This window comes from Symphalangus syndactylus, chromosome 3 (assembly GCF_028878055.3).
Source record: "Symphalangus syndactylus isolate Jambi chromosome 3, NHGRI_mSymSyn1-v2.1_pri, whole genome shotgun sequence".
Taxonomy (NCBI): Eukaryota; Metazoa; Chordata; class Mammalia; order Primates; family Hylobatidae; genus Symphalangus; species Symphalangus syndactylus.
Genome location: NC_072425.2, coordinates 128,177,000 through 128,203,520, shown reverse-complemented (window position 1 = coordinate 128,203,520; position 26,521 = coordinate 128,177,000). Strand labels below are relative to the sequence as shown.

General features: G+C 40.0%; 1 protein-coding gene across 1 annotated transcript in view; it reads right to left on the bottom strand.

Moving 5' to 3' along the window:
* The window catches only part of POU2AF2 (POU class 2 homeobox associating factor 2), a 30,855-nt gene extending 10,600 nt beyond the window's left edge, over window positions 1-20,255 (bottom strand). The window contains exon 1 of the mRNA XM_055273073.1: window positions 20,146-20,255. The gene's annotated coding sequence lies outside the window, so the exon portion shown is untranslated. The remainder of the gene's footprint in view (window positions 1-20,145) is intronic.
* Between the last annotated feature and the right edge of the window lie 6,266 nt (window positions 20,256-26,521).

Sequence of the window (26,521 nt, the reverse complement as noted above, 5' to 3'; positions counted from 1 at the left end):
TTTTGTTCTCTACCTGCTGTGGAAATTGTACTCTCTATTTTCATTCTTTGTGATTACCCTTACAATTTTACCATGTATATTTAACAAAACCTACAAACAATATCTTAAACCTGCAATTGACAGATAAGAACTGTCCCTCTTCTAATTTATGGGTGTGCTATTCTCTTTTCTTTTAGCTTGTTTCTTGTTATTAAGCTGTCACAAATTAGACATCAATATCATCATTTAACTCAGTAATTCTGTATTAGATTTACTAATTTGAATTAAGGTTCAAATGTCTACCATTTGCTTTGCTTACTCCTTTCCCAGACTTTCTTTCTAGGTTCATTTCCTTCTTCTGAAGTAATTTTTTGGAAAATTCCTTAAGTGTCAGTGGTGTTGACAGTAAACTCTTTCAATTTCTATTTATCTGAAAATATTATTTCTTTTGACCTTGTATTTGAAAGATAATACTGCTGGATTCACCGTTTTAACTTTATAGTTTTTTTTTTCTTAGCACTTTGAAGATACCATTCCACTGTCTTTTGGCTTCCACAATTGCTGTTGAGGTGTCTGCTATCAGTCTTTTATACCATTATCTTTTTTTTCTTTTTTTTTGTGAGGCAATCTCGCACTGTCACCCAGGCTGGAGTGCAGTGGCGCAATCTCGGCTCACGGCAACCTCTGCCTCCTGAGTTCAAGCGATTCTCCTCCCTCAGCCTCCCGAGTAGTTGGGACCACAGGCATGTGCCACCATGTCCAGCTAATTTTTGTATTTTGTATTTTTTTTTTTTTAGTAGAGACGGGGTTTCACCATGTTGGCCAGGATGGTCTCAATCTCTTGACCTTGTGATCCGCCTGCCTTGGCCTCTCAAAGTGCTGGGATTACAGGCATGAGCCACTGTGCCCAGCCAGTATCTGCTATTGGTCTTTCAGTTATTCTTTGTGGCAGTCTTTTCTTTATTTCTGACTGTTTCCAATATACTCCCTTGGTCTTTGAGGTTCTTCGAGTTCACCTCATTTTATCTAGAGGCAGATTGCATTTTATTTATCTTGCTTGATATAGAATGGGCTTCATGAATCTAGGGATTCATGTCATTCATAAATTCTGAAAAAATGTCAGCCATCATCTCTTCAAATATTGTCTTGTCTTTATTATGACTGTTCTCTCCTCCTGGGACTCTCTTTAGATACATGTTAGAACTTTTACTATTGTCCTCAAAATCCCTTAACCTCTCTTTATTTTCTCTGTGTCTGTGATTCTTTCTTCTATATTTTGGTAGAGATTGGCATAGATTTCTTCAGATGTGTTTTCAGTTCACTAATTCTTTATTCAACTATAGTTAATTTGTTATTTAACTCACACATTGAATTTTTATATTCATGATTTTATATTTTTTTCATTTCTATAAATTCCATTTTATTTTTAGAATCTATTTTGTAAATTTTGATAGCCTCTTGTTGAGTGCTCATTATGTATTAAGTGTTATGTATTTTGTATTCAGTAATTCTAATATATGAAAGTTCTGGGAATTTAAATTTATTGTCTATTGTTCATGTGGACTCATTCGTAGTGGTTTGTTTTCTTATGCATGGGTGATCTTTGATTGAAACTCACATCTTGTTGGCCTAATCTGTGAAGATCTGGGGTCCTGAATTGAGGCTGCTTTCCTCTAGAAGATTTATGTTTCTATCTATGGGGAGCCAGCTGCCTTCCAGGTTCCCCACATTAATCCTGGAGTCCAAGGTTCAGCCTCCCAACCTTGGAAACAGTTCAAGAACCAGTCTTCACATGTAAAGCCAATTGGACACCTGTCCTCAGGAAACCTGTCTTTTTGGAATGATCACCTTCTCATCATTTGGTGCTTTGCTTTCTGCTCAAACCCTTTTTTCAATCTCCCATGCCAACTCCTGCCCCTACCCCCAGCTTTGGAGATTTCCCTTACTTTCTGCTAGCTCAACAACTCACTAAAATTTGTATTATGTAAGATCCAGTTTTGTTGTGGGAGAGCTCTTCTCAACTCCCCCATACCAGAGTTGAATCTGTAAATATTGAACCTAGATGTAGATACCTTCCTGGTTTTAACACAGCACAAAGCTTTTATTTTTCCATGACTTCCAACATTTTCCAGCAGAGATTTAAGTTATAACAGAAATAATTCATAAGCACTTACTTATAGTAATTTCATAAACACACTGTTGGCCATTGCTATGGTCAACTGTGTTATATGTATCATCTCATTTAATTCTCACGACCACCCCAGAAGATAAGTAATATTATTCTCATTTTGCCAACGAGGGAACCTGAGCATAGAGAGAATAACCTGATTTCCCTTCTAGGAGAGGATTGGTTGTGGCGATGGTGGTAGTAGGTGGAATTAGACAAGGGCCTTTCTGATATCAGAGCCCGTTTCTTAACCACCACACCAGTCTGCTTTGGAAGCATTTTAATAACTCAACAATTAAAAATAGAAAAGCATCCTAGTTTGAAAAAATTTAGTATAATGGAGACTTAGGGACGTCCAGAGAGATCATATAATTATATAAAAGCTCACAAAGAGGATTGGGTGGGATGCTTTCCTGTCTGTCTGTCTATCTGTCTCTGTCTCTCTCTTTCTTTCTTACACACACACACACACACACGCACACACACACACCCTTAATCCTTTGAGTGACATTCTACTTTTGAAGGGGTCAGCTTTATTGAGATATAATTTACATCTAATAAAATTCACAAAATTTAAGGGTACAATTTGATGAATTTTGGCAAAATTTGATGAACACTTGTGACCTACCACCACAATCACGATGTAAAACATTCTCATCAGACTAGTCAGTTTATAGCTATAATTAATGCTGCCCCCTCTGTGGTGACCTGGGAAATATTTTGATGGATAAACACAAAAGTCAGTGATAATGGACCTCTTCAGTTGGTATCACAGACCCTAGAAGACTGCTAAAGGGCCTGCATGGGGCTGGGAAGGATGCCACTGGGAAGATTTCAGAGCTGCCACTTGCTTCTCCACCCCTTTTCCAGATTTCACGGGTCAGGAGAGAAAAGCCTAAACCAGGGTCCTTCAGCATGCGCACTCATTGTCATTTCCTATGTGAAGGGAAATCTTACATTTCTTTCCTGGTTCAATATATTGTATTCACACAGTTGCCTCTTATCCTGCAAATCCTCCAAAAAATAACATTGAAATTAATATTGAAGAGCCCATAACTTTTGACCAAGCGAGATGGTATATAATTTTTATTTTGCATACTGCAAACAACAGGATCCTGCCATGCCAGCTAGCCAAATTTAGAGGTTTATATTTGAATGAAATTTGCCAGCCTGCAACTTCCTGCAGCTAACACGGCAGCCTCACAGCTGCCCCCAAAGCCCCTCCATGAAAATGAGTTAATTTGAACTAATAGGTCACCAAGGTAGTAAAGTGATAAGATTAGGAGTTTCCCTTGAGTACATTTATAGTCATTTTATTATCCTATAATAATATTTTTAGGTGCCAACCTAGTTGAAGGACATATTGAAATGTACTAAGAAAGTGATGTCTGACTAGCATGACATGTTTCACACTGCTGTATAATTTTATTTCTTAATTCAAATTGAGATAAAATTTAGTTTAGAAAATAAGTCTTCAAACTTAAAGGTATTGCTACTAATGCTTAAGTAATAATAATCATAGCCACTTGTGAATAGGTGATATCTCTCTTTGAGACATTCATAGTATTTTATACATTTAATTTTTCATTGTCATCATTTCTATGGTTGTGAGGCAGGTGGAGCTGATGATACCATATTGAACATTCTGACACTACATTTTAATGTCTACATTTAGATCCACCATAGGTCATATGGTTTTCCTCCAACTTTGGAATTAAAGGAAGGTTAATGCCGGATGTCAACACAGTTAGTCTTTAAATGGGCACTGATGTTAGGTTGGAACATCTCCCCAGGAAAAAAAAAATGGGTATAGAGATTTACATCCCTTAGTTAACAGGAAAAGTATATAGTAGAACCAGGGGCATTTCAGTTGGTGTGAAATATTGTGTGTTGGCTAAACTATCTCAAACATATTCTTATAAATCTTATTACTTTTGCAAAGTTTGAAACAGGTTTTGATTTATAGGCCACTTATCTGAGTTATATATTTAATTGTAAATAGAAAAAATACTCTATAATAAATATAAACTACAGTTATAAGCATCTGCTATGCGTCAGAAAAGGGGGAAGTCAATGTGTGGAGGATTTGAATTGGGTGCTGAAGGCTGAGAGGATGCAGAGAGGAGAAAGGAAGCTCCCAGGAAGGAGGAATTTTGTGAACCAAACACAAGGTGGGAAAGCACAGCTCTTCTTCAGGGAATAATAGGCAAGTTGGCTTGTCTAGAGCAGAAGTTTCATTTCATTCATTCTATTAAAATGTATTCTGTGCCTACTCTGCACCAGGATTGTGGTAGTTTCCAGAAATACAAAGAGGAGTAAGACATAGATTCTATTCTTGACAGCACACAGTTTCATCGCAAAAACAGGTGCATAAATACATATGTAATTGGTGTAATAATAGAAATAAGAGTTGTGGTTGAGAAGACTAGCATTTCCTGGTGCCACTTCCTGCCAGACTCTGTGTCTGGCACTTTACATATGTTAGTGTGTCTGTGTGATCATTTTTAGTGACAACTAATGTCTGGGTTCTTTATGTACTCTGTAGAGTGTGAGATGATTTACATGCATTATTTCATTAGTTCATCACCATTAACCAATGAGATAGATTGTTATAATCCCTAGCTTATTGATGGGAAAACTAATAGATACTTCTGAAGGACTTGTCCAGGGTCACAAAGCTGCTAAGTGACATAGCCTGAATTCTAAATGTGATTTAGTGCAGGTATGGGGGTGGGGGCAGGGATGAAGGTTGCGGGGGTGATGAGGTGATTTACTGTCTTGGGGGAATGTGATTTAGCACATCAAAACATAGGTGATATCTGAGTCTGGTTCTGAAGGCTAGATAAAAGGAAATCAGTTTAAGGGCTATTGTTGCTGGAGGGAGAAGCAAAGGCTTAAAATGTGAGGAACTGCATGTCACATACCTGGAAATGCGGGCAGGAAGTGTGAAGACAAGAAAGCTGAAGAGAAGCTGGAGGAAGATGCAGGAACCAGGTTATAAAGTTCTTTTTTTTTTGAGATGGAATTTCACTCTTGTTGCCCAGGCTGGAGTGCAATGACACAATCTTGGCTCACTGCAACCTCCACCTCCTGGGTTTAAGTGATTCTCTTGCCTCAGCCTCCCAAGTAGCGGGGATTACAGGTGCCATTCACCATGCCCGGCTAATTTTTTTTTTGTATTTAGTATAGACGGGGTTTCACCATGTTGGGCAGGCTGGTCTCAAACTCCTGACCCCAGGTGATATGTTATTCACATAAAAAGATTAAGTGATTTGCTCAAGGCTTTCAAATATATAGGGGTAAAATGAAGACTAAAATGTTTAAATTCTCTCTCAGGAAGGGATTTTGCCACAAAAACATTAATTTATGCACTTTTTGTAATAGTGCATGTAATTATCTAACAAATTTTGATTTTCATTAACTTGTTGGTGCAACAACTTAATTTCTCTTTAATAAAATGCCATAGCAAATTTTCTGGGAGAATTTACATGAAACTCACTGGGGTGGCCTTTGGGATGTAGAACAAGAGAACTAGGGACAGGGAAGACTTTAGTGAGCTTCTGCTTTTCACTTTAACTCTTGTTCTGTCTGAAATTTTACACTGAATTTCTTTTGTAATTAAAGCAACTATTTAACAAAAATTAATAAATAGACTTTAGGTCATATATTTATTGCAAATCTCAAAACTTTTGAAAACTGTGATGTCAAGTGTCTTCAGTTGCTGGGATATAAACTATTTTATGTCATTTGGAAAGCTCGGATGGTTGCAGAATTCCCATTTTCAGATAATTTCTTAAAATTTTACTGTTAAAACTCTCCTGCTTGGCACAAAATAATGTCCAGGCTGTCTCTGTGAGAAAGTGATTTCTGTTGCCTAAGTTACAAAATGAAACACGTTTTTTACCCCTGGATCTTGGCATGCCTTTGGAATGCTATTTGTATTTATGTAGCTAAGTTAGAACAACAGGAGTCACTGAGATGCACTTTGGTCAGAACGGAATCTGCAGAACTACAGCCCTGCCAGATGGACTTGCCACGGCTGTTCCTCTGCAAAAACTGATTATTTTTGCAAGCTGCATGAATTCACCACCAGGAATTATTTTAAATTTTATGACATTAAAAAAACCCTGCAGAACCAATAGAGCAGCTGAAAAAATAAGTTGCTTGCAAAAGGTTTGCCTTTATTATTATTTTTAAAATTTCTGTGATTGTGAGGGAGCAGGTGGTTGGGTGGGGAACACGGAAAGCACTGGGAATGTGGTTCAGATCTCTAAACAGGGCAGGACAGTGGGCTAATTAAAGTCAGACAATAGGCCATTTAGAAAGCCTTAGTAAAGCATTCATTCAAATGAATGCCAAGAATATAGTGTGTACCTCTGTATTCAAACATTGGTGTTTTGAGTTTACTAGACACTGCCTGCTCAGAAAATGTTTCTTTTTTTTTTTTTCTTTTTAAATTCTTTGTAGGCTCATGGAGGGGGTTAGCTGGCCATGTTAACAAGCAATATGCAAAGCACTGTGCTATGAGATGGAGCAAAAGGTATGGGGAGATGTTCCCTGGGCGAACACTGATTCCCTTTATCAATAACCTTGCAAAATTTCAAATGAGAAATAGATTCTTCTGCTGGCATTCATGAAAAAGTAGCAAGGATAAGTAAGAATATTTATAAAAGAAAAATTGCAGGTTTCTTAAGAGCCTTAGCAGTCAAACACAAAGAGAACAACAGGGATTTCTAAAAATTTAAGAAAAATAAAGATGATATGGAAAGAAATAAAAAGCTAAGAGAAGATAAGAAAAATAAAGCAGGCTGGGTGCGGTGGCTCATGCCTGTAATCCCGGCACTTTGGGAGGCTGAGGCGGATGGATCACCTGAGGTCAAGAGTTCAAGACCACCCTGACCAATACGGCAAAACCCTATCTCTACTAAAAATACAACAAACAAACAAACAAACAAAAAAACAAAAAAACATAGCCAGGCGTGGTGGTGTGTGCCTACAGTCCCAGCTACTTGGGATCCTGAGACAGGAGAATTACTTGAACCCAGGAGGTGGAGGTTGTGGTGGGCTGAGATCATGCCACTGCACTTCAGCCTGAGCAACAGAGCGAGACTCTGTCTCAGAAAAAAAAATGAAAAAAAAAATTAAAAAAAAAAAGAAAAATGTAGCAATAACCAAGAAAACACACACTGGGCCACCTGATGCCCATTTGCTATGCCTAGGCAAACACAGACAATCTTACTAAAATCAAAACATGTTGTAGGGTAGGTTCAGGTTATGAGTTGAAGAGGTGAAAAATAATTTCTATGGTAAATTTTAAGAAATCAGAGAAGATGGTATTTCCTGTAATTGCAGTGGTGCCAACTGTTTGGCACTCATGCCTGCAGAGCTCAGGATGCCTCAGTCCAAAGCTTATCCTTTTTCCAACCACAGATTCAATATACTATCCATGTGTTATGTTCTCAGATGTGACAATATGCTGATGGCTGCGGAGTCTGTGATTTCTTCCTTGGATTTATGTATGACCAACTCCTTAATTTTAAGACCTGTGTACCAGTTTTTGCTCTTACTTGTATTCAACTTCTTCTTCCTTTTGGCATTGTCATTGTTTTTTAGCACAACCATTAGAATGCCAAAGAGAAGTAGTACAGTATTAGATTTCTACATAAATATAGGTAGATAGATAAAGGGTTCTATCTGTTTCTAGCATGGAATCCTGAAAACTGGCTTAGTATCTAGGAAATGAGAACATTGGTGCTCTTCCTCTCCCCATCTTTTCTCATACTTTCATAAGAAGGTGAAGCCTTAGGGAAATTATTCTCCCCTTTCCTTATCAGCTGTTATATTTATTGAGAATATATGTAAGGCTCCATAGTGTGTACAACTATGAGAGAATTCCAGATACCATGGGGGCTACAAGAGCATTGAAGGGGTGGGTCACCAGAGACAGCAGGTCAATTGAGCTGGTAAACTCTATGTTTCACTGGGCTCAGGAATCTCTTCCAGCCCTCAAAAGGGGGCTGATATTGTCTCTGCCTTCTAAAGTGGAGGAAGTGGCATTCTGCATCCAGTCCCATGAGTGAGTCATGGATGCCAGCCTCTCAAATAACTTGGCGATATTCAGAAAAGAAATCCAAAGACATGCCAGGGGGAGTAAGCTTCAGGTAAGAAGAAAAGCTCAGAGAGAAATGGGTCACATGAGTAGGCCCCAGTGGTCTCTAGAGAACAGAAAAGAGGCTTCTGCAAGGTCAGGATGGCACACTCTGACTCTGGTTCAGGAAGCGATTTCATCTCATACAGAGACGGCCAGGTGCCACATACAGCCCCACGAGGCCAGGGGGTCCAGGAGTGGTGGAGAATGACCAAGAGGGACTCTATTCAGTGTTCTCCATATATTCCCCCCGCTGGATGCAGCTGTTTCTGGGACAGAAAACAGGTTCTGGGATAGAACTGGAGATAAATTCTATAAGGAAATTGAAAACTTCTTGGGTCTAGTGTCTTTTAAGATGTCTGAGTATCATGGGAAAGGAAGGTCCTGGTACTGGTTTGGGCTGGGTGTGGCATCATCTCTTGAACAGTCTACAGGCACACTGTGGGGCTGATTGGGGAGACAAATGTGTTCCCGAGAGGGAGCAAAAGTCATAATTGGGGCCACCCGTCACACACGAAATCTAGAAGGTGACATGATTGCTGAGCAGGAGGGCCTGAAGCAGAGTGACCACTCCAAAGCTCACCCATCCTTGGGCTGGAATCATAATGTAAGACGGCAATAGGGTGGGTGAAGTGAAGACCTGGAGTCCCACAAACCTCGTTCCAAATCTAAGCCTCATTACTTTCTACCTGATTCTTATTTTTCTGATCTCAAAAATAGATATGGGTACCACCCTCTGAAAGCTGTCGTGCTTGTGTTGATAAATGAAATATATTTTAAAATAGATAAAAGAAATTATTTGTAAAGTTCTTATTTCAGAGCCCAGTGGTAAGTGATAGTTATTGTTATTATTCATTATTATTTACGCTAGAGAGAACTGAACAGGTGGGAAGGGGACTCAGGTCTGAACGTCAACTCAATTGTACCCCCATGCCCATCTTTGACTAAATATTAACGTTAGCATCAGAACTTTTGGAGGCTACATAATCATTTTTCTGCTTTATGTGTTTTTTCTATTCCCTATATTCCTGTCTAACTCAGATTGCAAAACTCTAGTTGAACTAGAGAAAAGGGAATTTATCTTTTTCAGATTACAGAGGGGGTTCAGCTTGGCCTTGGATGTTGGGGGTAGGGGTGCCAGTGGGTGGGACATGTTCTGAGGTCTGGGAAAATCTACTGAGTCAGGAGGAGAAACAGCTGCACCCAGCAGGGGAAACACACGGAGAACACTGAATGCTGACCCTCTCCCATCTGCACCACTCAGAAGATTTTTTAAATTCAGGAAATGCAGGCTTCAGAAAGTCACATCCCTTGTTAGGTCAGCAAATTGGTGGCAAATCCTGATCAAAATATTCAGACTTTTATTTCTTTCTTCTTGTCATTTGAAGCTGTTTTTTTTTTTTTTTAAATTGGCAGTTCATGATGGATAAGTATAATTATAGTTTTGTTATCCTAAACTGATTGAGGTTTGGGATATTTAGTACTACAGAATGGGAGCAGTTGAAATTATCTTAATGAAATGCACCAGTTTGGAGTTTCAACTCTAGCCATCTCGACTGGAAGAATGGAGGACAGTGGTATAGCTCAGTCAGCATGTGGGTAACTACAGCTTCCACTGTTTTTTTTTTTTTTAATTTATGCCTAGGAATAAAGTCTTCAAACCTACAAAAGTTACCCAGTAGGCTTTCTAATGGTTTCACTTATGTATATTATATTAAAATTAATAGTAGTGATGACAGGAGGATCTAACTTTCAAAGCTGCTCTCCAGAGCTCCCTATAATCCAGTGCCTATCTACCTTAGTGTGGCATACCTTTGCTGAGACATTTATCAAGTACCACTATGTACCAGATACTGTAAAAACCATAAAAGCTGCCGTTTGCTGAGCATTTACAGCATGCCATATGCTATACTAGGTGCTTTGTAGACATTATCAAATTTCACTTTCACAGCACCTTCCATGGTAGCTATCACCGTTCCCATTTACATGGGAGGAAACTGAGGCCCAGAGAAGTGAGATCAATTTCACACACAAGAGTCAGATCCTTGGTCTGTCTGACTCTGATATTCAGGCACTCAACCACTTTACCACACTGTTATTCTTCCTGGGCTGGAGGCTCCGAAAGGAACAAACAGAAATAGCAAGATGTTAGCCAGCTGAGGGACAGATTTAAGAAAACAAGAAGTGACAGTGCAATGCAAGAATATTTAAGCAGAAAAATATGCTGGAGGCTTTGGGAGCAGAGGGGAGTGTCTGAGAGACCTTAACAGGCAAGACGAGAACTGAATTTTGAAGGATTGTGCAGGCCTCCCAACCTTCTCTTTCACTTCTCTACGCTGCAGACAAAATTGGTTGACCCGCTGCATGTCACAGGGAATTGCTTCCTTTCCCCTGCACCTTTGCCCCTTCCGTGTGTTCTGCCTGGATTCTACTCCTGCTCACTGCTCACCTGGGTCATCTTCTTCCTTCAAAGCTTAGCTCGTGGCACACTTTCCTCCAAGAAGTCTTTTTCTCTTTCCTTCCTTCCCTGCCTTCCTGCCTTCCTGCCTTTCTTTCTTTCTTTCTTTCTTTCTTTCTTTCTTTCTTTCTTTCTTTCTTTCTTTCTTTCTTTCTTTCTTTCTTTCTTCTTTCTTTCTCTTTCTTTCTTTCTTTCTTTCTTTCTTTCTTTCTTTCTTTCTTTCTTTCTTTCTTTCTTTTCCTTCCTTCCTTTTCCTTCCTTCCTTCCTTCCTTCCTTCCTTCCTTCCTTCCTTCCTTCCTTCCTCCCTTCCTTCCTCCCTTCCTTCCTCTCTCTCTCGCCTCCCTCCCTGCTTTCTCTTTCTTTTCTTTCTTTCTTTCTTTCTTTCTTTCTTTCTTTCTTTCTTTCTTTCTTCTCTCTCTTCCTCTCTCTCTCCTTCCTTCCTTCCTTCCTTCCTTCCTTCCTTCCTCCCTCCCTCCCTCCCTCCCTCCCTCTCTTGCCTCCCTCCCTGCTTTTTCTCTTTCTTTCTTTCTTTCTTTCTTTCTTTCTTTCTTTCTTTCTTTCTTTCTTTCTCTTTCTTTCTCTTTCTTTCTTCTCTCTCTCTCTCTCTCCCTCCTTCCTTCCTTCCTTCCTTCCTTCCTTCCTTCCTTCCTTTCTTCCTTCCTTTTTTCTCGTGAGTCTTGCTCTGTCACCCAGTCTGGAGTGCAGTGGTGCAATCTCACCTCACTGCAACCTCCGCCTCCCGGGTTCAAGCGATTCTTGTGCCTCAGCCTCCTGAGTAGCTGGGATTACAGGCATGCCCCACCATGCCCAGCTAATTTTTGTGTTTTTAGTAGAGATGGGGTTTCACCACATTGGCCAGGCTGGTGTCAAACTCCTGACCTCAAGTGATCTGCCCACCTTGGCCTCCCAGAGTGCTGGGATTACAGATGTGAGCCACTGCACCCAGCCCAAGAAGTCTTTTTCTGCCTACCTGCTTCATGCTTTGCTCTCCCTCCTCTGAACCTCCCTCATGTTTACTGATGGTCACACTCAACTCTTTTGGCATTTGGAGCAAAGCCATCTTTTTATTTTTAATCACTTATAATTTCTTACCCCACAACTGAACAGTACATTTCTTAAGGCCAATGAATTCTTATATTGTTTTGAATTCTAACAAACATCACTCCTCACATGCAATTGAGTGTTTAATAGCAATGGCATTGATTGAGCACCTACCATGTGCCAAGCCCTTGGCAAATATTAAATGTAATCCTTATGACAACCTTGCAAGGTAGATGTTATTATCTTCCTTTAGCAGCAAGGTTAAGTAACTTTACTGTTACATCGCAGTTGGCAAATGGCAGAGCTGGGATTTGAATTCAGGTCATCTGGATCTAGAGCCCAAACTCTTCGCTATGCTGCGTTTTCTATGTCTTAGAATATGAACTTCAGGCTGGGCACAGTGGCTCACGCCTGTAATCCCAGCACTTTGGGAGGCCGAGGTGGGCAGATCACGAGGTCAGGAGTTCAAGACCAGCCTGGCCAATATGGTGAAACCCTGTCTCTACTAAAGATACAAAAATTAGTTGGGCATGGTGGCGCTCGCCTGTATTCCCAGCTAGTCAGGAGGCTGAGGCAGAAGAATCACTTGAACCCAGGAGGCGGAAGTTGCAGTGAGCAAAGATCACGCCACTGCACTCCAGCCTGGATGACAGAGTGAGACTCTGTCTCAAAAAAAAAAAAAAAAAGAACTTCAGTAAACCCGAGTGCTGTAGGTTCCCAGACAACAGAGTAATCTGAAACATCAGCTCAATGGTGCTTCAAATTGGGTAAGAGCTAGTTGTCTGAGACTCAGGTCTATTTTAAATCCTAAACAATGAGATTAGGATTTAAATATTTAAAGAAATGGAAATATTTGAAGTATGAATAATGATAATAACAAAGATAAATGGAATAAACATTAAAAAATTTAAGTCTTAAAAGTGAATACTGAAATATAGCTCAGAAGCTACAAAGCAGCTGATATGTAGGATGAACAAGTCTAGACATACAGTGTACAACATGAGGGCTGTAGTTAATAAAGTTGAATTGTTAGGCATTTTTGTTAAATAAGTAGATTTTAGCAGCTTTTGCCACAAAAAGTAACTAAGTACCAGTAAGTAATAATGATTCGAAAAGCAAACACTTGAGGTTGGAATGAAAAAAACAGACCACTTGGAATAGTTAAATTTTGGTCTGTACTTGTACAGTATATATATAAATCAAGGCCTTGATGAGATAGGGGATATATTAATTTGCTTCACTATAGTGGCAATTTTACTATATATATGTATCCCATAAGGTCATGTTGCAAACATCAGTTATACACAGTAAAATTTATCTGAAAAAAATAAACACAGAAACTAGAGAAATCTTAGACGCACGGCCCAACTCTCTGCTTTTATGGACAGGGACACTGAGGATCAGAGAAGAGAAGGGAATTACCCAAGACCATTTGCAGCCAGAAGAAGGGGTTCAAACAGACGAAAGAAGGAGCAGCTTCTCTTTTGGTGGAGGAGAGATGTGTTACCCAAAGTTTCAGGGAAATCAAAGAAACTTGGAGATGATAGAATATACAACTTCCAATTGCATGTATTTTTTCCTCCTAATACTTCACAAGAAATCCAAATGCAAATCACAGATCTAGACGTCACAATGTTTACACTTGTGGTAACTGAATTGTGCACATGATTGGTATAGCAAAGCAGCAGCTGAATGTGTAACTAAACAAATGTCCAACTAGCAGTCCTGCTGGAAGGACAGACAGTTTTAGGGACTAAGATAGACAGTGCACATCTGTTCTGCAGTTAGAGTCTGCCCGACTTTATGGCAATTGCTGTATGTCATAAACACACCAAATGGTGCCTATTCACCTTCTGTTCCTCCAAAATTTTCCATCAAATACTTACTATTGTCATACTTCTATCCATTGCTTGTAATATTAACCCTCCAAAATAATTAGGAAAGATTATTAACCGAGAAACCCAGCTGACGGTATTGCCTTATCCTGTATGCCCTTGATGTAGAGATTTTAGCAGCGAAATAATTTCAATGTAAGAATTTAGGATAATGTACAGAAAGAAAATAACTGTAATTCTGATTTGAAAAGCAAACACTTGAGATTGGCATGCAAGAATCACGCTGTGCGGAAATAGTTCACTTTTGGTCTCTATATGTAGAGCATGTAAAAATCAAGGCTGTTATTATCCAAATATATTTCTCACTTGGGATATTTCTCCTTAACATTTTACTCAATTCAGACCTTCTAAAAACAGAGCCAGAAATCTTCATTTATTTTTCCTTAGGTTTATGTAGGATATTAACTTGAAGGAACTTTCATGTCTATTTTCTTACTGTTCCTGGCTATAGCATTTTGATGAATGAGCAGAGCAAGAGAGCTGTTACTTTGTCCACAAATCAACAAAATAAATTGAACACCAAACCCTGATTCCTAGGCTCAATCTTAACCTCCCCTACACTACACGGCACTTCCCCATCTCCCCAACAGTTTCAATTCCAAGCTGATTTCCTTTTCCTACACAGCAAGTTTTACATTTTTTCCCCCTCATGTCAGCTGATGTATATTCAATAATTATAAATAAATCCATAAGATAGCTTAAGAAAAACTTGATTAAAAGGAACAATGGTCTGAAAATCACTCACCAACTTTCAAAACAAAACTGAACAATTGTGGCTATTAGGCTTATTGCTTTTTTTCCCTATGTATACTAAAGAGGTTATTGAATTTTATGATGTTATTTGAAAATAATTCGATGATTAGCTTTTATAGAACTCAGTTGAAATGGTGTAGTTGAAAAAATGCACCAATCAGAACTTAATTATGTGTGTGTGTGTGTGTGTGTATTTGGTACTAGATGGTGCTGAATGGCTCACATTTATATATCTTGGTAGAAGATCTAGTAGTGTGGTAAAGAATAACAGAAAAATTCGAGAAAGAAAAAAGAAAAGCCATTATTTAAAGATAGACATACGGCCGGGCACGGTGGCTCACGCCTGTAATCCCAGCACTTTGGGCGGCCAAGGCGGGCGGATCGTGAGGTCAGGAGATTGAGACCATCCTGGCTAACACGGTGAAACCCCGTCTCTACTACAAAACAGAAAAAATTAGCCAGGCGTGGTGTCAGGCGCCTGTAGTCCCAGCTACTCGGGAGGCTGAGGCAGGAGAATGGCATGAACTTGGGAGGCAGAGCTTGCAGTGAGCAGAGATGGCGCCACTGGACTCCAGTCTGGGCGACAGAGCGAGACTCCGTCTCAAAAAAAAAAAAAAAACAAAAAAAAACAAAACCAAAAAAAACCCCAAAAAACATGCATAGCAATAGTTGTGAAACCACAGAATTGTAGCTAAAATGTATAGAAGTGGTTTTAATTTCTAGACTATGGTAAAAGTCTCTTTTGGTGCAAGGGATATTTTTTCTTGTTCCTACTGCAAAGATGTGAAAACCATTTCATGGTATCAAAAACAGATGTTCATGAGGGAAGCTGCGGTAAAGATGGATCAACAGAGTCTTGTTTAAATTTATCAGTGTCGTCACAAACAAAAGAGCAGCAATTTGGGCATCCAATAGATACTTCCTGAAGTATACCTATCTGTGGGGGACATAGTTTTCAGAATATGAGGAATATGTGAGTATTAGTTTTCTAGGACCGCTGTAACAAATTATCACAAACAGGGTGGGTTTAAACTAGTAACAATGATTCTCTCATAATTCTGGAGGCCAGAAATCCAAAATCAAGGTGTTGGCAGGGCTGTATGCCCACCAGACTCTAGGGGGGAATTTGCCTTTGCCTTTTCAAGCTTCTGGTGGCTGCTGGTAGATATTCCTTGACTGTGGCCTCATCACTCCAATTTCTGCTTAAGTGGTCACATTGCCTCCTCCTCTTTTGTGTATCTTCTCCCCTGTGTGTGTGTTTCTGTCTCAAAACTCCCCCTTGTGAGGGAGGATACTTGTGGATACATGTGATTATACTGAGAACTCACCTAAATAATGCCAGGTAAGGGCCTCTTCTAAAGATACTTCATTTAACCACAAATTCTGCCATGTAAAGCAGAACTCACCGGTCCCAGGGATTTGACATGGGATATTTGGGGCTCCATTTTTTTTAACCTATCACAATGTGCTTATGGTAAACCACATGGTAGGGCCTCTGACTGGTCATTACTCATGCTGTCAGCTGCAAATTTTGAGCATGTCTAATGAATGACTTCTCTAACTGAACTTACTTGAAATATGAGAATCATTGTGTCCTAGTGCATTGGTATGAAAAAGGGGAGGTGGTCTCAGTATGAGCCATCGAAGCAGAGCCCCACAGTGTCTCCCATAACATGATGTTCCATGATTCTTTCTTATTGGGTTGCATTTGCAACGGGGACAGAAATAGGTCCTCAAGAGTCAGTGACTAATGCATATGATATCCTTGAGATTTATAGATATTCTAGAGTAGTGGTTGAGAGGATGAAACATCAGTAGGTGGACAGTAAGGGCAATTCATGCAAATGTCTAAAGTCCAAATAAGTGCATTTTGGGACTTTATGCATTTAATTATCTGAATTTAAAAAGTCAGTGAAGTGAGGATGAGCGTAAGATAGTAGTGTTGAGATGCTGGGTGATATGATGGGGACGTGAGGTTAAGGATGAGTTCATATCATCTATGCACTTGATGCCTGAGAATAAATACCATGGTTAGAACCGGTGCGTACTGTTTTTGTTCTAGAAGTTATCTCTACCTGGTACATTTTCTTTTTAAAAAACCCCTTTGTTTGCATGTATCAGAGATTATTCTGTTCTAGTCCCCACTGGCCATTCCCTTTAAATATGGAATGTGGGCTAGGCATGGTGGCTCACGCCTGTAATCCCAGCACTTTGGGAGGCCAAGGTGGGTGGATTACCTGAGGTCAGGAGTTCAAGACCAGCCTGGCCAACATGGTGAAACCCTGTCTCTACTAAAAATACAGAAATTAGCTGGGCGTGGTGGCACACACCTGTAATCCAAGCTAATTGGGAGGCTGAGGCAGGAAAATTGCTTGAGCCCAGGAGGCAGAGGTTGCAGTGAGCCGAGATTGTGCCACTGCAGTCCAGCCTGGCTGACAGAGCAGGATTCTGTCTCAGACAAAACAAACAAACAAAAAACAACAACAACAACAACAACAACAAAAACAGGAATGTGGAATTGGAGTCATCTGCTACTTGTAAATTGTGCAGCTTTGAAACAGTTACTTCCCTTCTCTTATTCTCAATGCACTCATCTGTAAACTGGGAAACTGTGTAAATATCAATCTCAGGGTTAGTGTGTCTATCAAATGAAACAACACATGAGAAAGTACACTTTAAACTGTCCTTACATAAATGTTATTATAGTCTTCATATTACATGACTATGCTGCCTGGTCTTTTGTCTTCAGCATTCAGTCTAGGGCTTGGTTGCTAAGTTCTTGTATTTTTCAAATGTGTAAGTATTTTTTCTTTCCACCAGGTTATTTGGTGTTCAACGGCACAAACTATATATTATATATGTTTCTTGTATCCACTTTATCCGTAAGAGACCCAGTATCACTGGGTCAATAGCAAGAGCTCAGCAAGTTCTTATCTGAAGAGAGATGAAAACCTTGGCTGTGACATGTGAGGCTTAGACACTTGCTCTTTGCTCTTTGGCAAAGTTCTCAAACAACGATGTGCAAAGGCACCATCCAAGGAGCTTGTAAAAAAATGACACAATGACCATGCCTTGGCTCCAACCCAATAATAGTAGATATGGGACAGGTCCAGGGATCTGTATTTTAAAATGAAATAAAATAATATGGCTTATTATTAATTATGTCTAGATTGTCTCATTTTATAAAAAGTAAAAACTCACCAAAAAATAAAGAAAGGAAACAAAATCCGTGACTTGATAGTCACAGATCTTGAGCAAGAAGTCATATTAGGTAAATTTTAAAGAAAAAAGTATGTCCACCATTTGGATATATGCCTTCATGCCATTTAATATAACTTTTCTTTTTCTATAACTCTGGTATAGTGCCTTATCATTTGTATATAGGCATTGATAATGATACAAGGTGTGAGTTACATACTCATTCACCCTGGGCAGGCACCATGTTTGTTCCTTGACAATGGATATTACCCTTATATGTAACTCTTGTCTTTCCAATTGATAGTTTGCCTGAAACTTTCATCAGCTTTCATAATTTAGTTGCTGTTTCATGTTAGTTGCAGTTACTGTGGTCAAGCAACCCATGTGACTTCCGCTTGAAGCTGTGGTTCATTTTAAGAAGATTCTGAATTCCTTCTCTCTCTCTGTCAAGAGACTAGATTTGGATTGATATTTTATTTTTATTATTATTACTATTTTTGAGACAGAGTCTCACTGTGTTGCCCAGGCTGGAGTGCAGTAGCATGAACTCAGCTCACTGCAACCTCTGCCTCCCAGGTTCAAATGATCCTCCCACCTCAGCCTCCCGAGTAGCTGACATTACTGGCACGAGCCACTACACCCGGCTAATTTCTGTATTTTTAGTAGAGATGGGGTTTCACCATGTTGGCCAGGCTGGTCTGGAATTCCTAGCCTCAAGTGATCTGCCTGCCTCTACCTCCCCAGGTGCTGGGATTACAGGCATGAGACACTGTGCCCTGCTGTATTGATATTTTTATCACACACCCCAGGTGATTCTGAGCAGGCACTGTGAGAAGCATTGAACTAGGAGCAGACAAGGAGCCAATTATTCAGATTTCTCTGTAGCAGATAAGCTCCATTTATTTAACTAGAAGAGAGGTGGTGGCTTAAAAGAAAGGATAACGACTGGGCGTGGTGGGTCATGCCTGTAATCCCAGCACTTTGAGAGGCCGAGGCAGTTGGATCACAAGGTCAGGAGTTTGATACCAGCCTGGCCAACATAGTGAAACCCCGTCTCTACTAAAAATACAAAAAAAACCCAAAAAACAAAATTAGCCGGGCATGGTGGCAGGCACCTGTAATCCCAGCTGCTTGGGAGGCTGTGGCAGGAGAATCGCTTGAATCACTTGAGCTCGGGAGGCGGCAGTTACAGTGAGCCGAGATTGCGCCACTGCACACACACACACACACACACACACAGACAAAGGATAACATAAAATATGCAACTAAAGTTGTTCTTGGATGGGAGGAAATTGAATGTTCATTTGAAATATGTCCCAGGAGTTTGATTTTGGAGCAGAGTTGAACATGGTGCCAACATTCTCAGCAGACATGCTGGAAGAACCAGTACCCTCTGTGTATCAGCCCCTGCACTAGGTACTGGACATGGTTGTCTCATTTATTTCTGGTCATCTGCTCTCATGCTCTGCACCCAGCAGGTGCCAACAGTTGCCTGACATTCATGTGATTATATTTTACTTGATAGAATAGGTGTTTATATATTGATCTTGGTAACCAAATGATATTGCCATTCTAGAATCATTTCTGGAGATCTGGTGCAACTACTTAAACATTTGGGGTATACAGTAGAACTATTTATAAAGACATGGATGGCAGATAAAGATTTTAGACTCAGAACTAGGATTTTAGACTCTCCTACTAGGATTTTAAAATCTCATTTTGCATGTTGCAGAGAAGATTTTTTTTAAGTTATCTCTGTTGGGTTTATAATAACAATTATGTGACTGAAGGTGAGTATTATTCCCACCAACCAAGCCCTTGGTAATCCATGGCTTGGGGAAATGAAAAAGTCAGGACACACCATCTTTTAATTGCCATGAACCACAGTAGCTAGCCAGTAAGATCACAGAGCTCCTGGCACGCCTGCTGGCTGCTAACAGACGTGCCATGATTAGAGATATTTATAGCTGGAAGGGACCCCAGAGGCCATTTTGCCTAACTCATTTCATATTGGGTCCAGAAGAGTAAAGTGACTTTCCCAGGGCCACATGACTGGTTCCCGGCAAGGGCCAGGGCCCCTCTCTACTGGTGTTCCTCCACTCCACCAGGCTCCTCAGTCAGGAGGAGCACCAGCATTTATTGACTATAATTTATGTGATTTACATGACATCCAGTTATGAGGAAATAAGAATTCTGTTTCCAAGGGCATATAGTCAATAGCAGATGAACAAAGACATGAAAACTCTTTCAAAAAGGGCATGAAAACCAGCATAAAATAGACTAGGATGAGACTGAAGTAGAGGGAGTGTAAGTTAAGGTGTAAATGCTGGCACCACTAAGTGAGAGAAAGATTGTCCGTCACGGAGTAATTCTATACTGCGTGCCAGTTAAAGGAAGGCTTTGTTTTGAGAATATCAGACCCAGGAAGTGGGGGATTGGTGTGTGGATAAAGGGAGAGGAGAGAGAACCTGCAACCACCTCAGAATGTATTAAATTGGGACTTACGTTAAGTCTTGAGTTACTTGTCTGCCTGGATCGTTTTTCTGCCAGGAGATCTTTGACTGTGTGCTTCACTCTCACGCCTTGATACACTCGTTTGCTGTAGTCTCCTGGGACTTAAGCAAATGGAATAGTCACAACGAATGTGGATGGAATCATTAGGTTAACCTCCCAAAGGACATATTTAGGGGTTGATCATTGTGGTCATTTTCTTGATAGAATGATAGAATTCTTGGATTTGAAGTGTCTTTGATAGAGTAGCTTCAGTAGATTCCTGTCTCCTGATCTTTGATAGAGACTCATCTAAGCTCTACTAAGTGACAGAAACACCCTTCCATCATCTACACAACAGCTCTTCAAAGTCCCTTCCTTATATTCTGGCTTGTCAAGATTTACTCTGGCAAGGTTTACAAATTATGCTTTAATCACAAGACCAAAGATTGGATGCAACTTGAAATGATGCTTCTAAATACATGAGGTAGAAGTTAGATTTGTATGATTCAGGTTACAACATAACAGTATTCCTGCCCTATTATACCTGATGGGAGTGAGCAGGTCAACAGGAGTTTTAAGAAGATTATGTTCCTAAGAAGAAAGTTGTTTGTTATTGGTTTACTGCACTAAATAAATGTTTTGTTTTTGAAAATCGGTGATTCAACATGAGGAGTTACTGCTTCAAAATAAGGCTGAGGATAAATAAGGAATCATTCATTCATTTAACAAATATTTATTGAGCACTTACTATATTCACTTACTGAAGATGTTGTAGTGCTTGGCAATTTACATGTATTGCTTCATTTGATCTGTTTTACAGATGAGGAAACTGAGGTCTGGGACTAAATTATTTGCAAGGTCTCACAGCTGCTTATAAGCAATAGAGCTGGAATCCAGACTTAGGTCAGTTTGTAGTATCAACAACCAGAAAAATATGCTGTTTTCACCATGAGGGAATTACAGAGAGATAACAGACTATAGAGAAAAACGTTTCCCCAAGGTTCTAAAATTGACAGCATTGCTTCTAGGGATAGCAAGAACCTTATTACTGAGGATGGTGAAGAAATAATAAGAGAACATTTTGTTTGGCCTATTCTAGAAAGCATTTATACACCGTATTAGTGGTTCCACTAAAGGAATTCTAAGATGTTTCCTAACTCTATAATTGTTATAATTGTTGTTCTGTAGTAGGTTAGACAACTTCCATTTAATTAAAATTAAATACATTATAGTTGAGGTGTTGCTGGCTTACCAGCAAATTCAGCTGGTACAGAATTCAGCATCAGTGTGTATGGCAGAATATAACCAAAATTATTCTCTAATCTGGTTGAATTTGTAGATAGTCTAGAATATATTTGATTTGTGAGTCAAATTGGATTGTAAAAAGAATGAAAGGAAGGAAGAAAGGAAGAAATTAAAGCTACAACCAGAGGTAGTACGGTGCACTGGAGAAAAGAGGTTGCTGGTAATCACAGTTACACATTAGTCACTGGCTTGGAACAATAACAATCTCTCAGTTTCATTTTCCTCATGTGTAAAATGGGTGTAATCACCTCTTCTTAGCTGTCTTCAGAGGATTAGAAGGCAAAAATAGGATATACATGTGAAAATTCCTTGAAAACTAACAAGCTTCATACAAAACACCGATACAAAATGAAGAAGAAAAGCAAATCCAGGTTCCAAGACAATGAATTATTTAATTCAAGTAAAGCCACATGCAGCCTTATTTCAGCAAAACAAAGTTATTTGAATCATCATTTGTGTCTAATTTTGACAGGATTTGGTCTATATATGCTGTAATTAAAGAAGCTTGAAATACTTCTTTGAAATCAGCCTCAAATCTAAAGCTTACTGACCTTATGATTGTTCTAAAGGAATCTAAATGTTGCTTCTAGAATTGTGTGTGATGCTCTACTTTTGGAAAAGCCTAAGGCCACATTGATTTATCGATTATTGATTGTTTTCTGTGTGTCAGAACTGGGGACACAGAAGAACATGGCTATCTAGTGGGGAGAGAAATACTTTAAAAGAAAATAATTGTGATGCAAACGTGCTAAGTGCAAGAACAGAAATACACCTAGGATAGTCAGAGAAACCCAGAACGCATCACTTCCTTGCAGCGGGGAGAGAGACTCAGGGAAGGCAAGGTGATACCTGAGTTGGGGCTTAAAGCAAGGTAGGGTGTGTGTGGTGATGGCAAAATAGGTAGGAAGACAGCACAGGCAAAGTCCTGGAGGCAAGGACAGAAAGAGGAAGTGGCAGGAAGTGAGGCTGGGGAAAAGAGTAGGGGTCAGTCATGATGTTTCTGGTACAGGGAAGAGTTTGGAATGCATCCTGTAGGCAATATGCCATTGGGGGCTTTTAAGAAAGAGATGATGTTGGTTGGATTTGCACTTTAGATAGACTTTTCTGGCAGCTGAAAGGAAGGTGGTTTTGAGAATCACAAAGCTGTGGGAAGATCAGTCAGGAGGGTTCTAGAATAATCCAGGCAAGAGCCGATGGGGTCTGAGTAGTGGTGGATGGGAGGGCAAGGATCAGACAGGTTTGAACATTATTTAAACATGAGAGAGAAGAAGATTCAAGGGTGAATCTCAAGTTTCCACCATGGAATTGCTCTCAGTACATAAGTTTCAGAACCATCGTGATGTGGATGGTAATGAAACCAAGAAAGAGGATGAAATCCCTTGGGGGAGTGATTGAAAGATAGAGTCACATGGTGGCACACATAGAAAAGAATAATGAGCACCTGGCATACTGGGGTAAACAGGTCAGGCTACTTCCAAAAGCTGAGAGGATCAGTATCTTTGGAATGCCTATAACACTGATTTCTGACACACAGTTTTGGAAGCTGTGGACTAAATGATTAAAGATGGAAGCCTGGGGAACAGTGACATTTGAATGGTTGTCAGAGGAGGAGAGGAGAACCCTATGAAGAAGATATGGGAAGACTAATTGGAGAAGAAACAGGAAAAACCAGGGGAATAAAGCATCCTAGAATTCTGGGGAAGAGATTTCAAGAAAGAAATTTAAAAAAATCAGAGGCAACAGAGTAGTTCAGGAAGATAAGGACAGAAAAACATCTCTTGCTTTCAATTCAGTGGTTGGCATTGAGTTTACCAAGAATAACTCAGAAGTGTGGGGTGGCTGGAAGCCAGACAATAATGTCAATGGAGGAGGTAGACACAGGAAGGGGAGACTATTTATTCTTGAAGTTTGAATGAGAAAGGGAAACAAGAGATTGAGTGATAATTAGAATTATGGTGTCAAGGAGACGTTTGCTTATGTTCTTATATCTATTTATGCATTTATGAGTTGGAGAGAGTTGAAAATACTTGAACAGGACAGAGGGAAGACTAATGGCTTAGAAGAGAGGGACAGCATGATGGAAGGAGGTCTTGAAAAGGCAGAAAGAAATTAAGGTCAAGGGCACAAATTGACCCTCAACTTCTGAGACTGAAATACAGAAAGGGTGTGGGTGGGGTGGTGGTATGGCCAGTGACTACGACGGCTCTAGTGCACATCAAGCAGGCTGGCATAGGAGAGCAATTCAAAACTGGGCAGAACCAGGCAGGGGTCAAATTCAGACAGACAAGTCAAAGAATATACATCGGTGATTCTCAAATGTGATCCCTGGACCAGCAGCATCAGCATTGTCTAGGAACTTGATAGAAATGCAAATTCTCAGACCGTACTCCAAATGTACCGAATCAGAAACCCTAGGGTGGGGCCTAGCCTTCTAGGTGATTCTGATGCTCTCTGACGTTGGAGAACCACAGATATACGTAAGAGTAAGGCCTTTAGAAGGTTCCTGTGGGGTGGGGTGGTCAACTCTAATCTATGCAGTCCTGGTTGAGCAAGAGGGGGAGTATCTGACTGACTGAGGTCGATGTGGACTTAGACAACTCTGGGAAGGAGGAGGGCCTGGGAGTTGAGGTCCAGGCTGGATCCTTTGTATATTTGCAGACTGTCTCTGCTTTGCTTTTAAAAGTGCTTTTTAATTGATGATTTTAATCTGAATTAGCAATCTATACTTTGTGTGTATGCCAAAAAGCCTAGGGGAAATACATCTATTCTAAATAAGTTTAACAAATAACCACATGGTGATTAATAGAGGAATAAAATTCATGAGATGGCAAATATCCAGATCAAAACTTCTGAAGTTTTGTCATAAAACAATCAGTCTTATGTACCAGTTGGCACCGACTTAGTGCAAAGCATGGGGCTATATGCCACAGGGGATGCAAAATAACTTTAGAACATATAGCAGATGTCCTCAAAGAGATCTTATTTTAGTGAGAGAAATCAGACATTCACGTGTGAAAGAGCAGGGGAGGGGGAAGAGTACACTTTGTATTGTTGATGAAAGTTTTGTGGGAAGGGATGGGACTTAGGCTGGATTGAGAAGCATGTGGACAGGTTAGGAGGAAGGAGAATGGCCTTGTAGACAGCAGGCATCTGTGAGCAAGAACAAAGAGACAGGAAGCAAAAAAGACGTGTGCAGGGGTAAGGAATGAGTACAATTGGAGATACTAGATTTAAATGCCATATAGATGCCAGACCTGGACTTCAGTCTTGGATATCCATCTATGATTGGATGTCTAGTAGACATCTCAAACTCCACACATCCAAATATGAACTCCATTCTTCCTTTCCATATTTGTTTTATCTGAAACTTTTCCTATCTCAGTTGATGGCAGCCCGTCTTTGTAGTGACTCAGTCCCGAAGCTGTAGAGTCATTCTAGACTCCTCTCTCTCATCTCTCACAGCCTGTTCTTTAGCAATTCCTGATGGTGCTACCTACAAAATACATCCAGAGTCTGCTGACTTTTCTTTACTCCTCTGCTAATATCCAGGCTCCATCCACTGCAATTTCTATAGTAATGTAGATTACTGCAGCAGCCTTCCAACTGTTTTTCCTGCTTCCACCTCCACCCTGCCCTGGTCTAGTTTCAACACAGTAGACGGGATGATCCTTTGAAAAAGCAAGTTCAATTGTGTCACTGATCTGCTCTAAACCCTACAGTGGTCCACCATGACACTCACAGGAAGAACCAAAGTCCTCATAATGGCTTTAAATGACCCTGTTCCCTGAAACAGGGTTTCATCTCCTAAGACTCATCTCCTTGCTTACTGTACCCCAGCATTTCTGAAGCACCCCAAGCACCCTTCTGCCTTAAGACTTCTGCGCTGGCTGTCTCTACTGTCCAGAGTACTCTTTTCCCCATTATCCACATGGCTAAATGATTTTGTCTACTTCAAGTCTTGGTTCAAATGTCATCTTCTCAAGGAGAACATATTTCAAGTTGCATCCTCCCCAGAAAATATTCCTGATCCCCTTACTCTACTCTAGTTTTTCTGTCTGTGCAGCACTTGCCACTCTATTATGTCCTATATCGTTTCCTTATGGAGTACATTTATTGTTTATTGTCTGTCTGCTTCTTGCTAGAATGTAAGCTCCACGAAGTGGGGGCTTTGCCTGTTTTTACTCATGCATGCATCCCAAGTGCTAGTGCCTGGAACACAGGAAGCTTTCAGTAAATATTTGTTGAAAACATTTGTTTTTGGTTGAAAATAATGGACATGTTAAAGGTCTTAAAAACTTGGCTGCAAAAATTTACAGTTTATGTTGTAAGGTATGGAAACCACTAAATTTTTTGGACAGAGAGTATTATGGCTCTTATATTTTTTGGAAGTTCAGTCTGAGGGTAGATTCTAGAATGGGCTGGGGATGAGGAAACCGAGAGGATGGGAAATGGTAAAACAGGCTAGCCAGAAATACTGTAAATGACAAGGAAGGGACATACTCAAGGGAAAACACACAGACACACACACACACACACACACACACACCCAAAAAACAGCGCTATGATTAATAAGAGAAGTCAAGAAGGTCAGGGAAAGAGTTGGTTTTGATGGGGAAGAAGAATGCAGTATTTTTAATATGTTGACTTTGAGGTTGTGGTGACATGATAAAATACAAAATAAAAATATTCTGGAGATATGAGAACCTGGACCTGGTAAAAACTGTACATCTAAGAAGCATCTTTAGAATTATGGTAATTGAAGCTAAGAAAGTAAAGTTCTCCAAGGAAGACTTTGTAGCCAGAGAAGAGTAGAAATTCAAGCCTGAAGTCTTGGGAAATGCTACCATTCTGATGCCCAGGGGAAGAGAGGGGCTGGAGAAGTACTTCAAGAGGGAGGGGTGCAGGGAGGAGAGGCCAGAAATGTAGGAATATACCAGAGTAGAGGCATCAGGAAAATGAAAGAAAGAGGGTTAGAGAGAAAAAGGAACAATCAGTGTTGTCAAGTATCTGGTATTTAGTAGTTGCTCAATAAATGCTTACGAAATAAATGAAATGCCTTAGAGAAGTTGAGAAAAACGAAGGT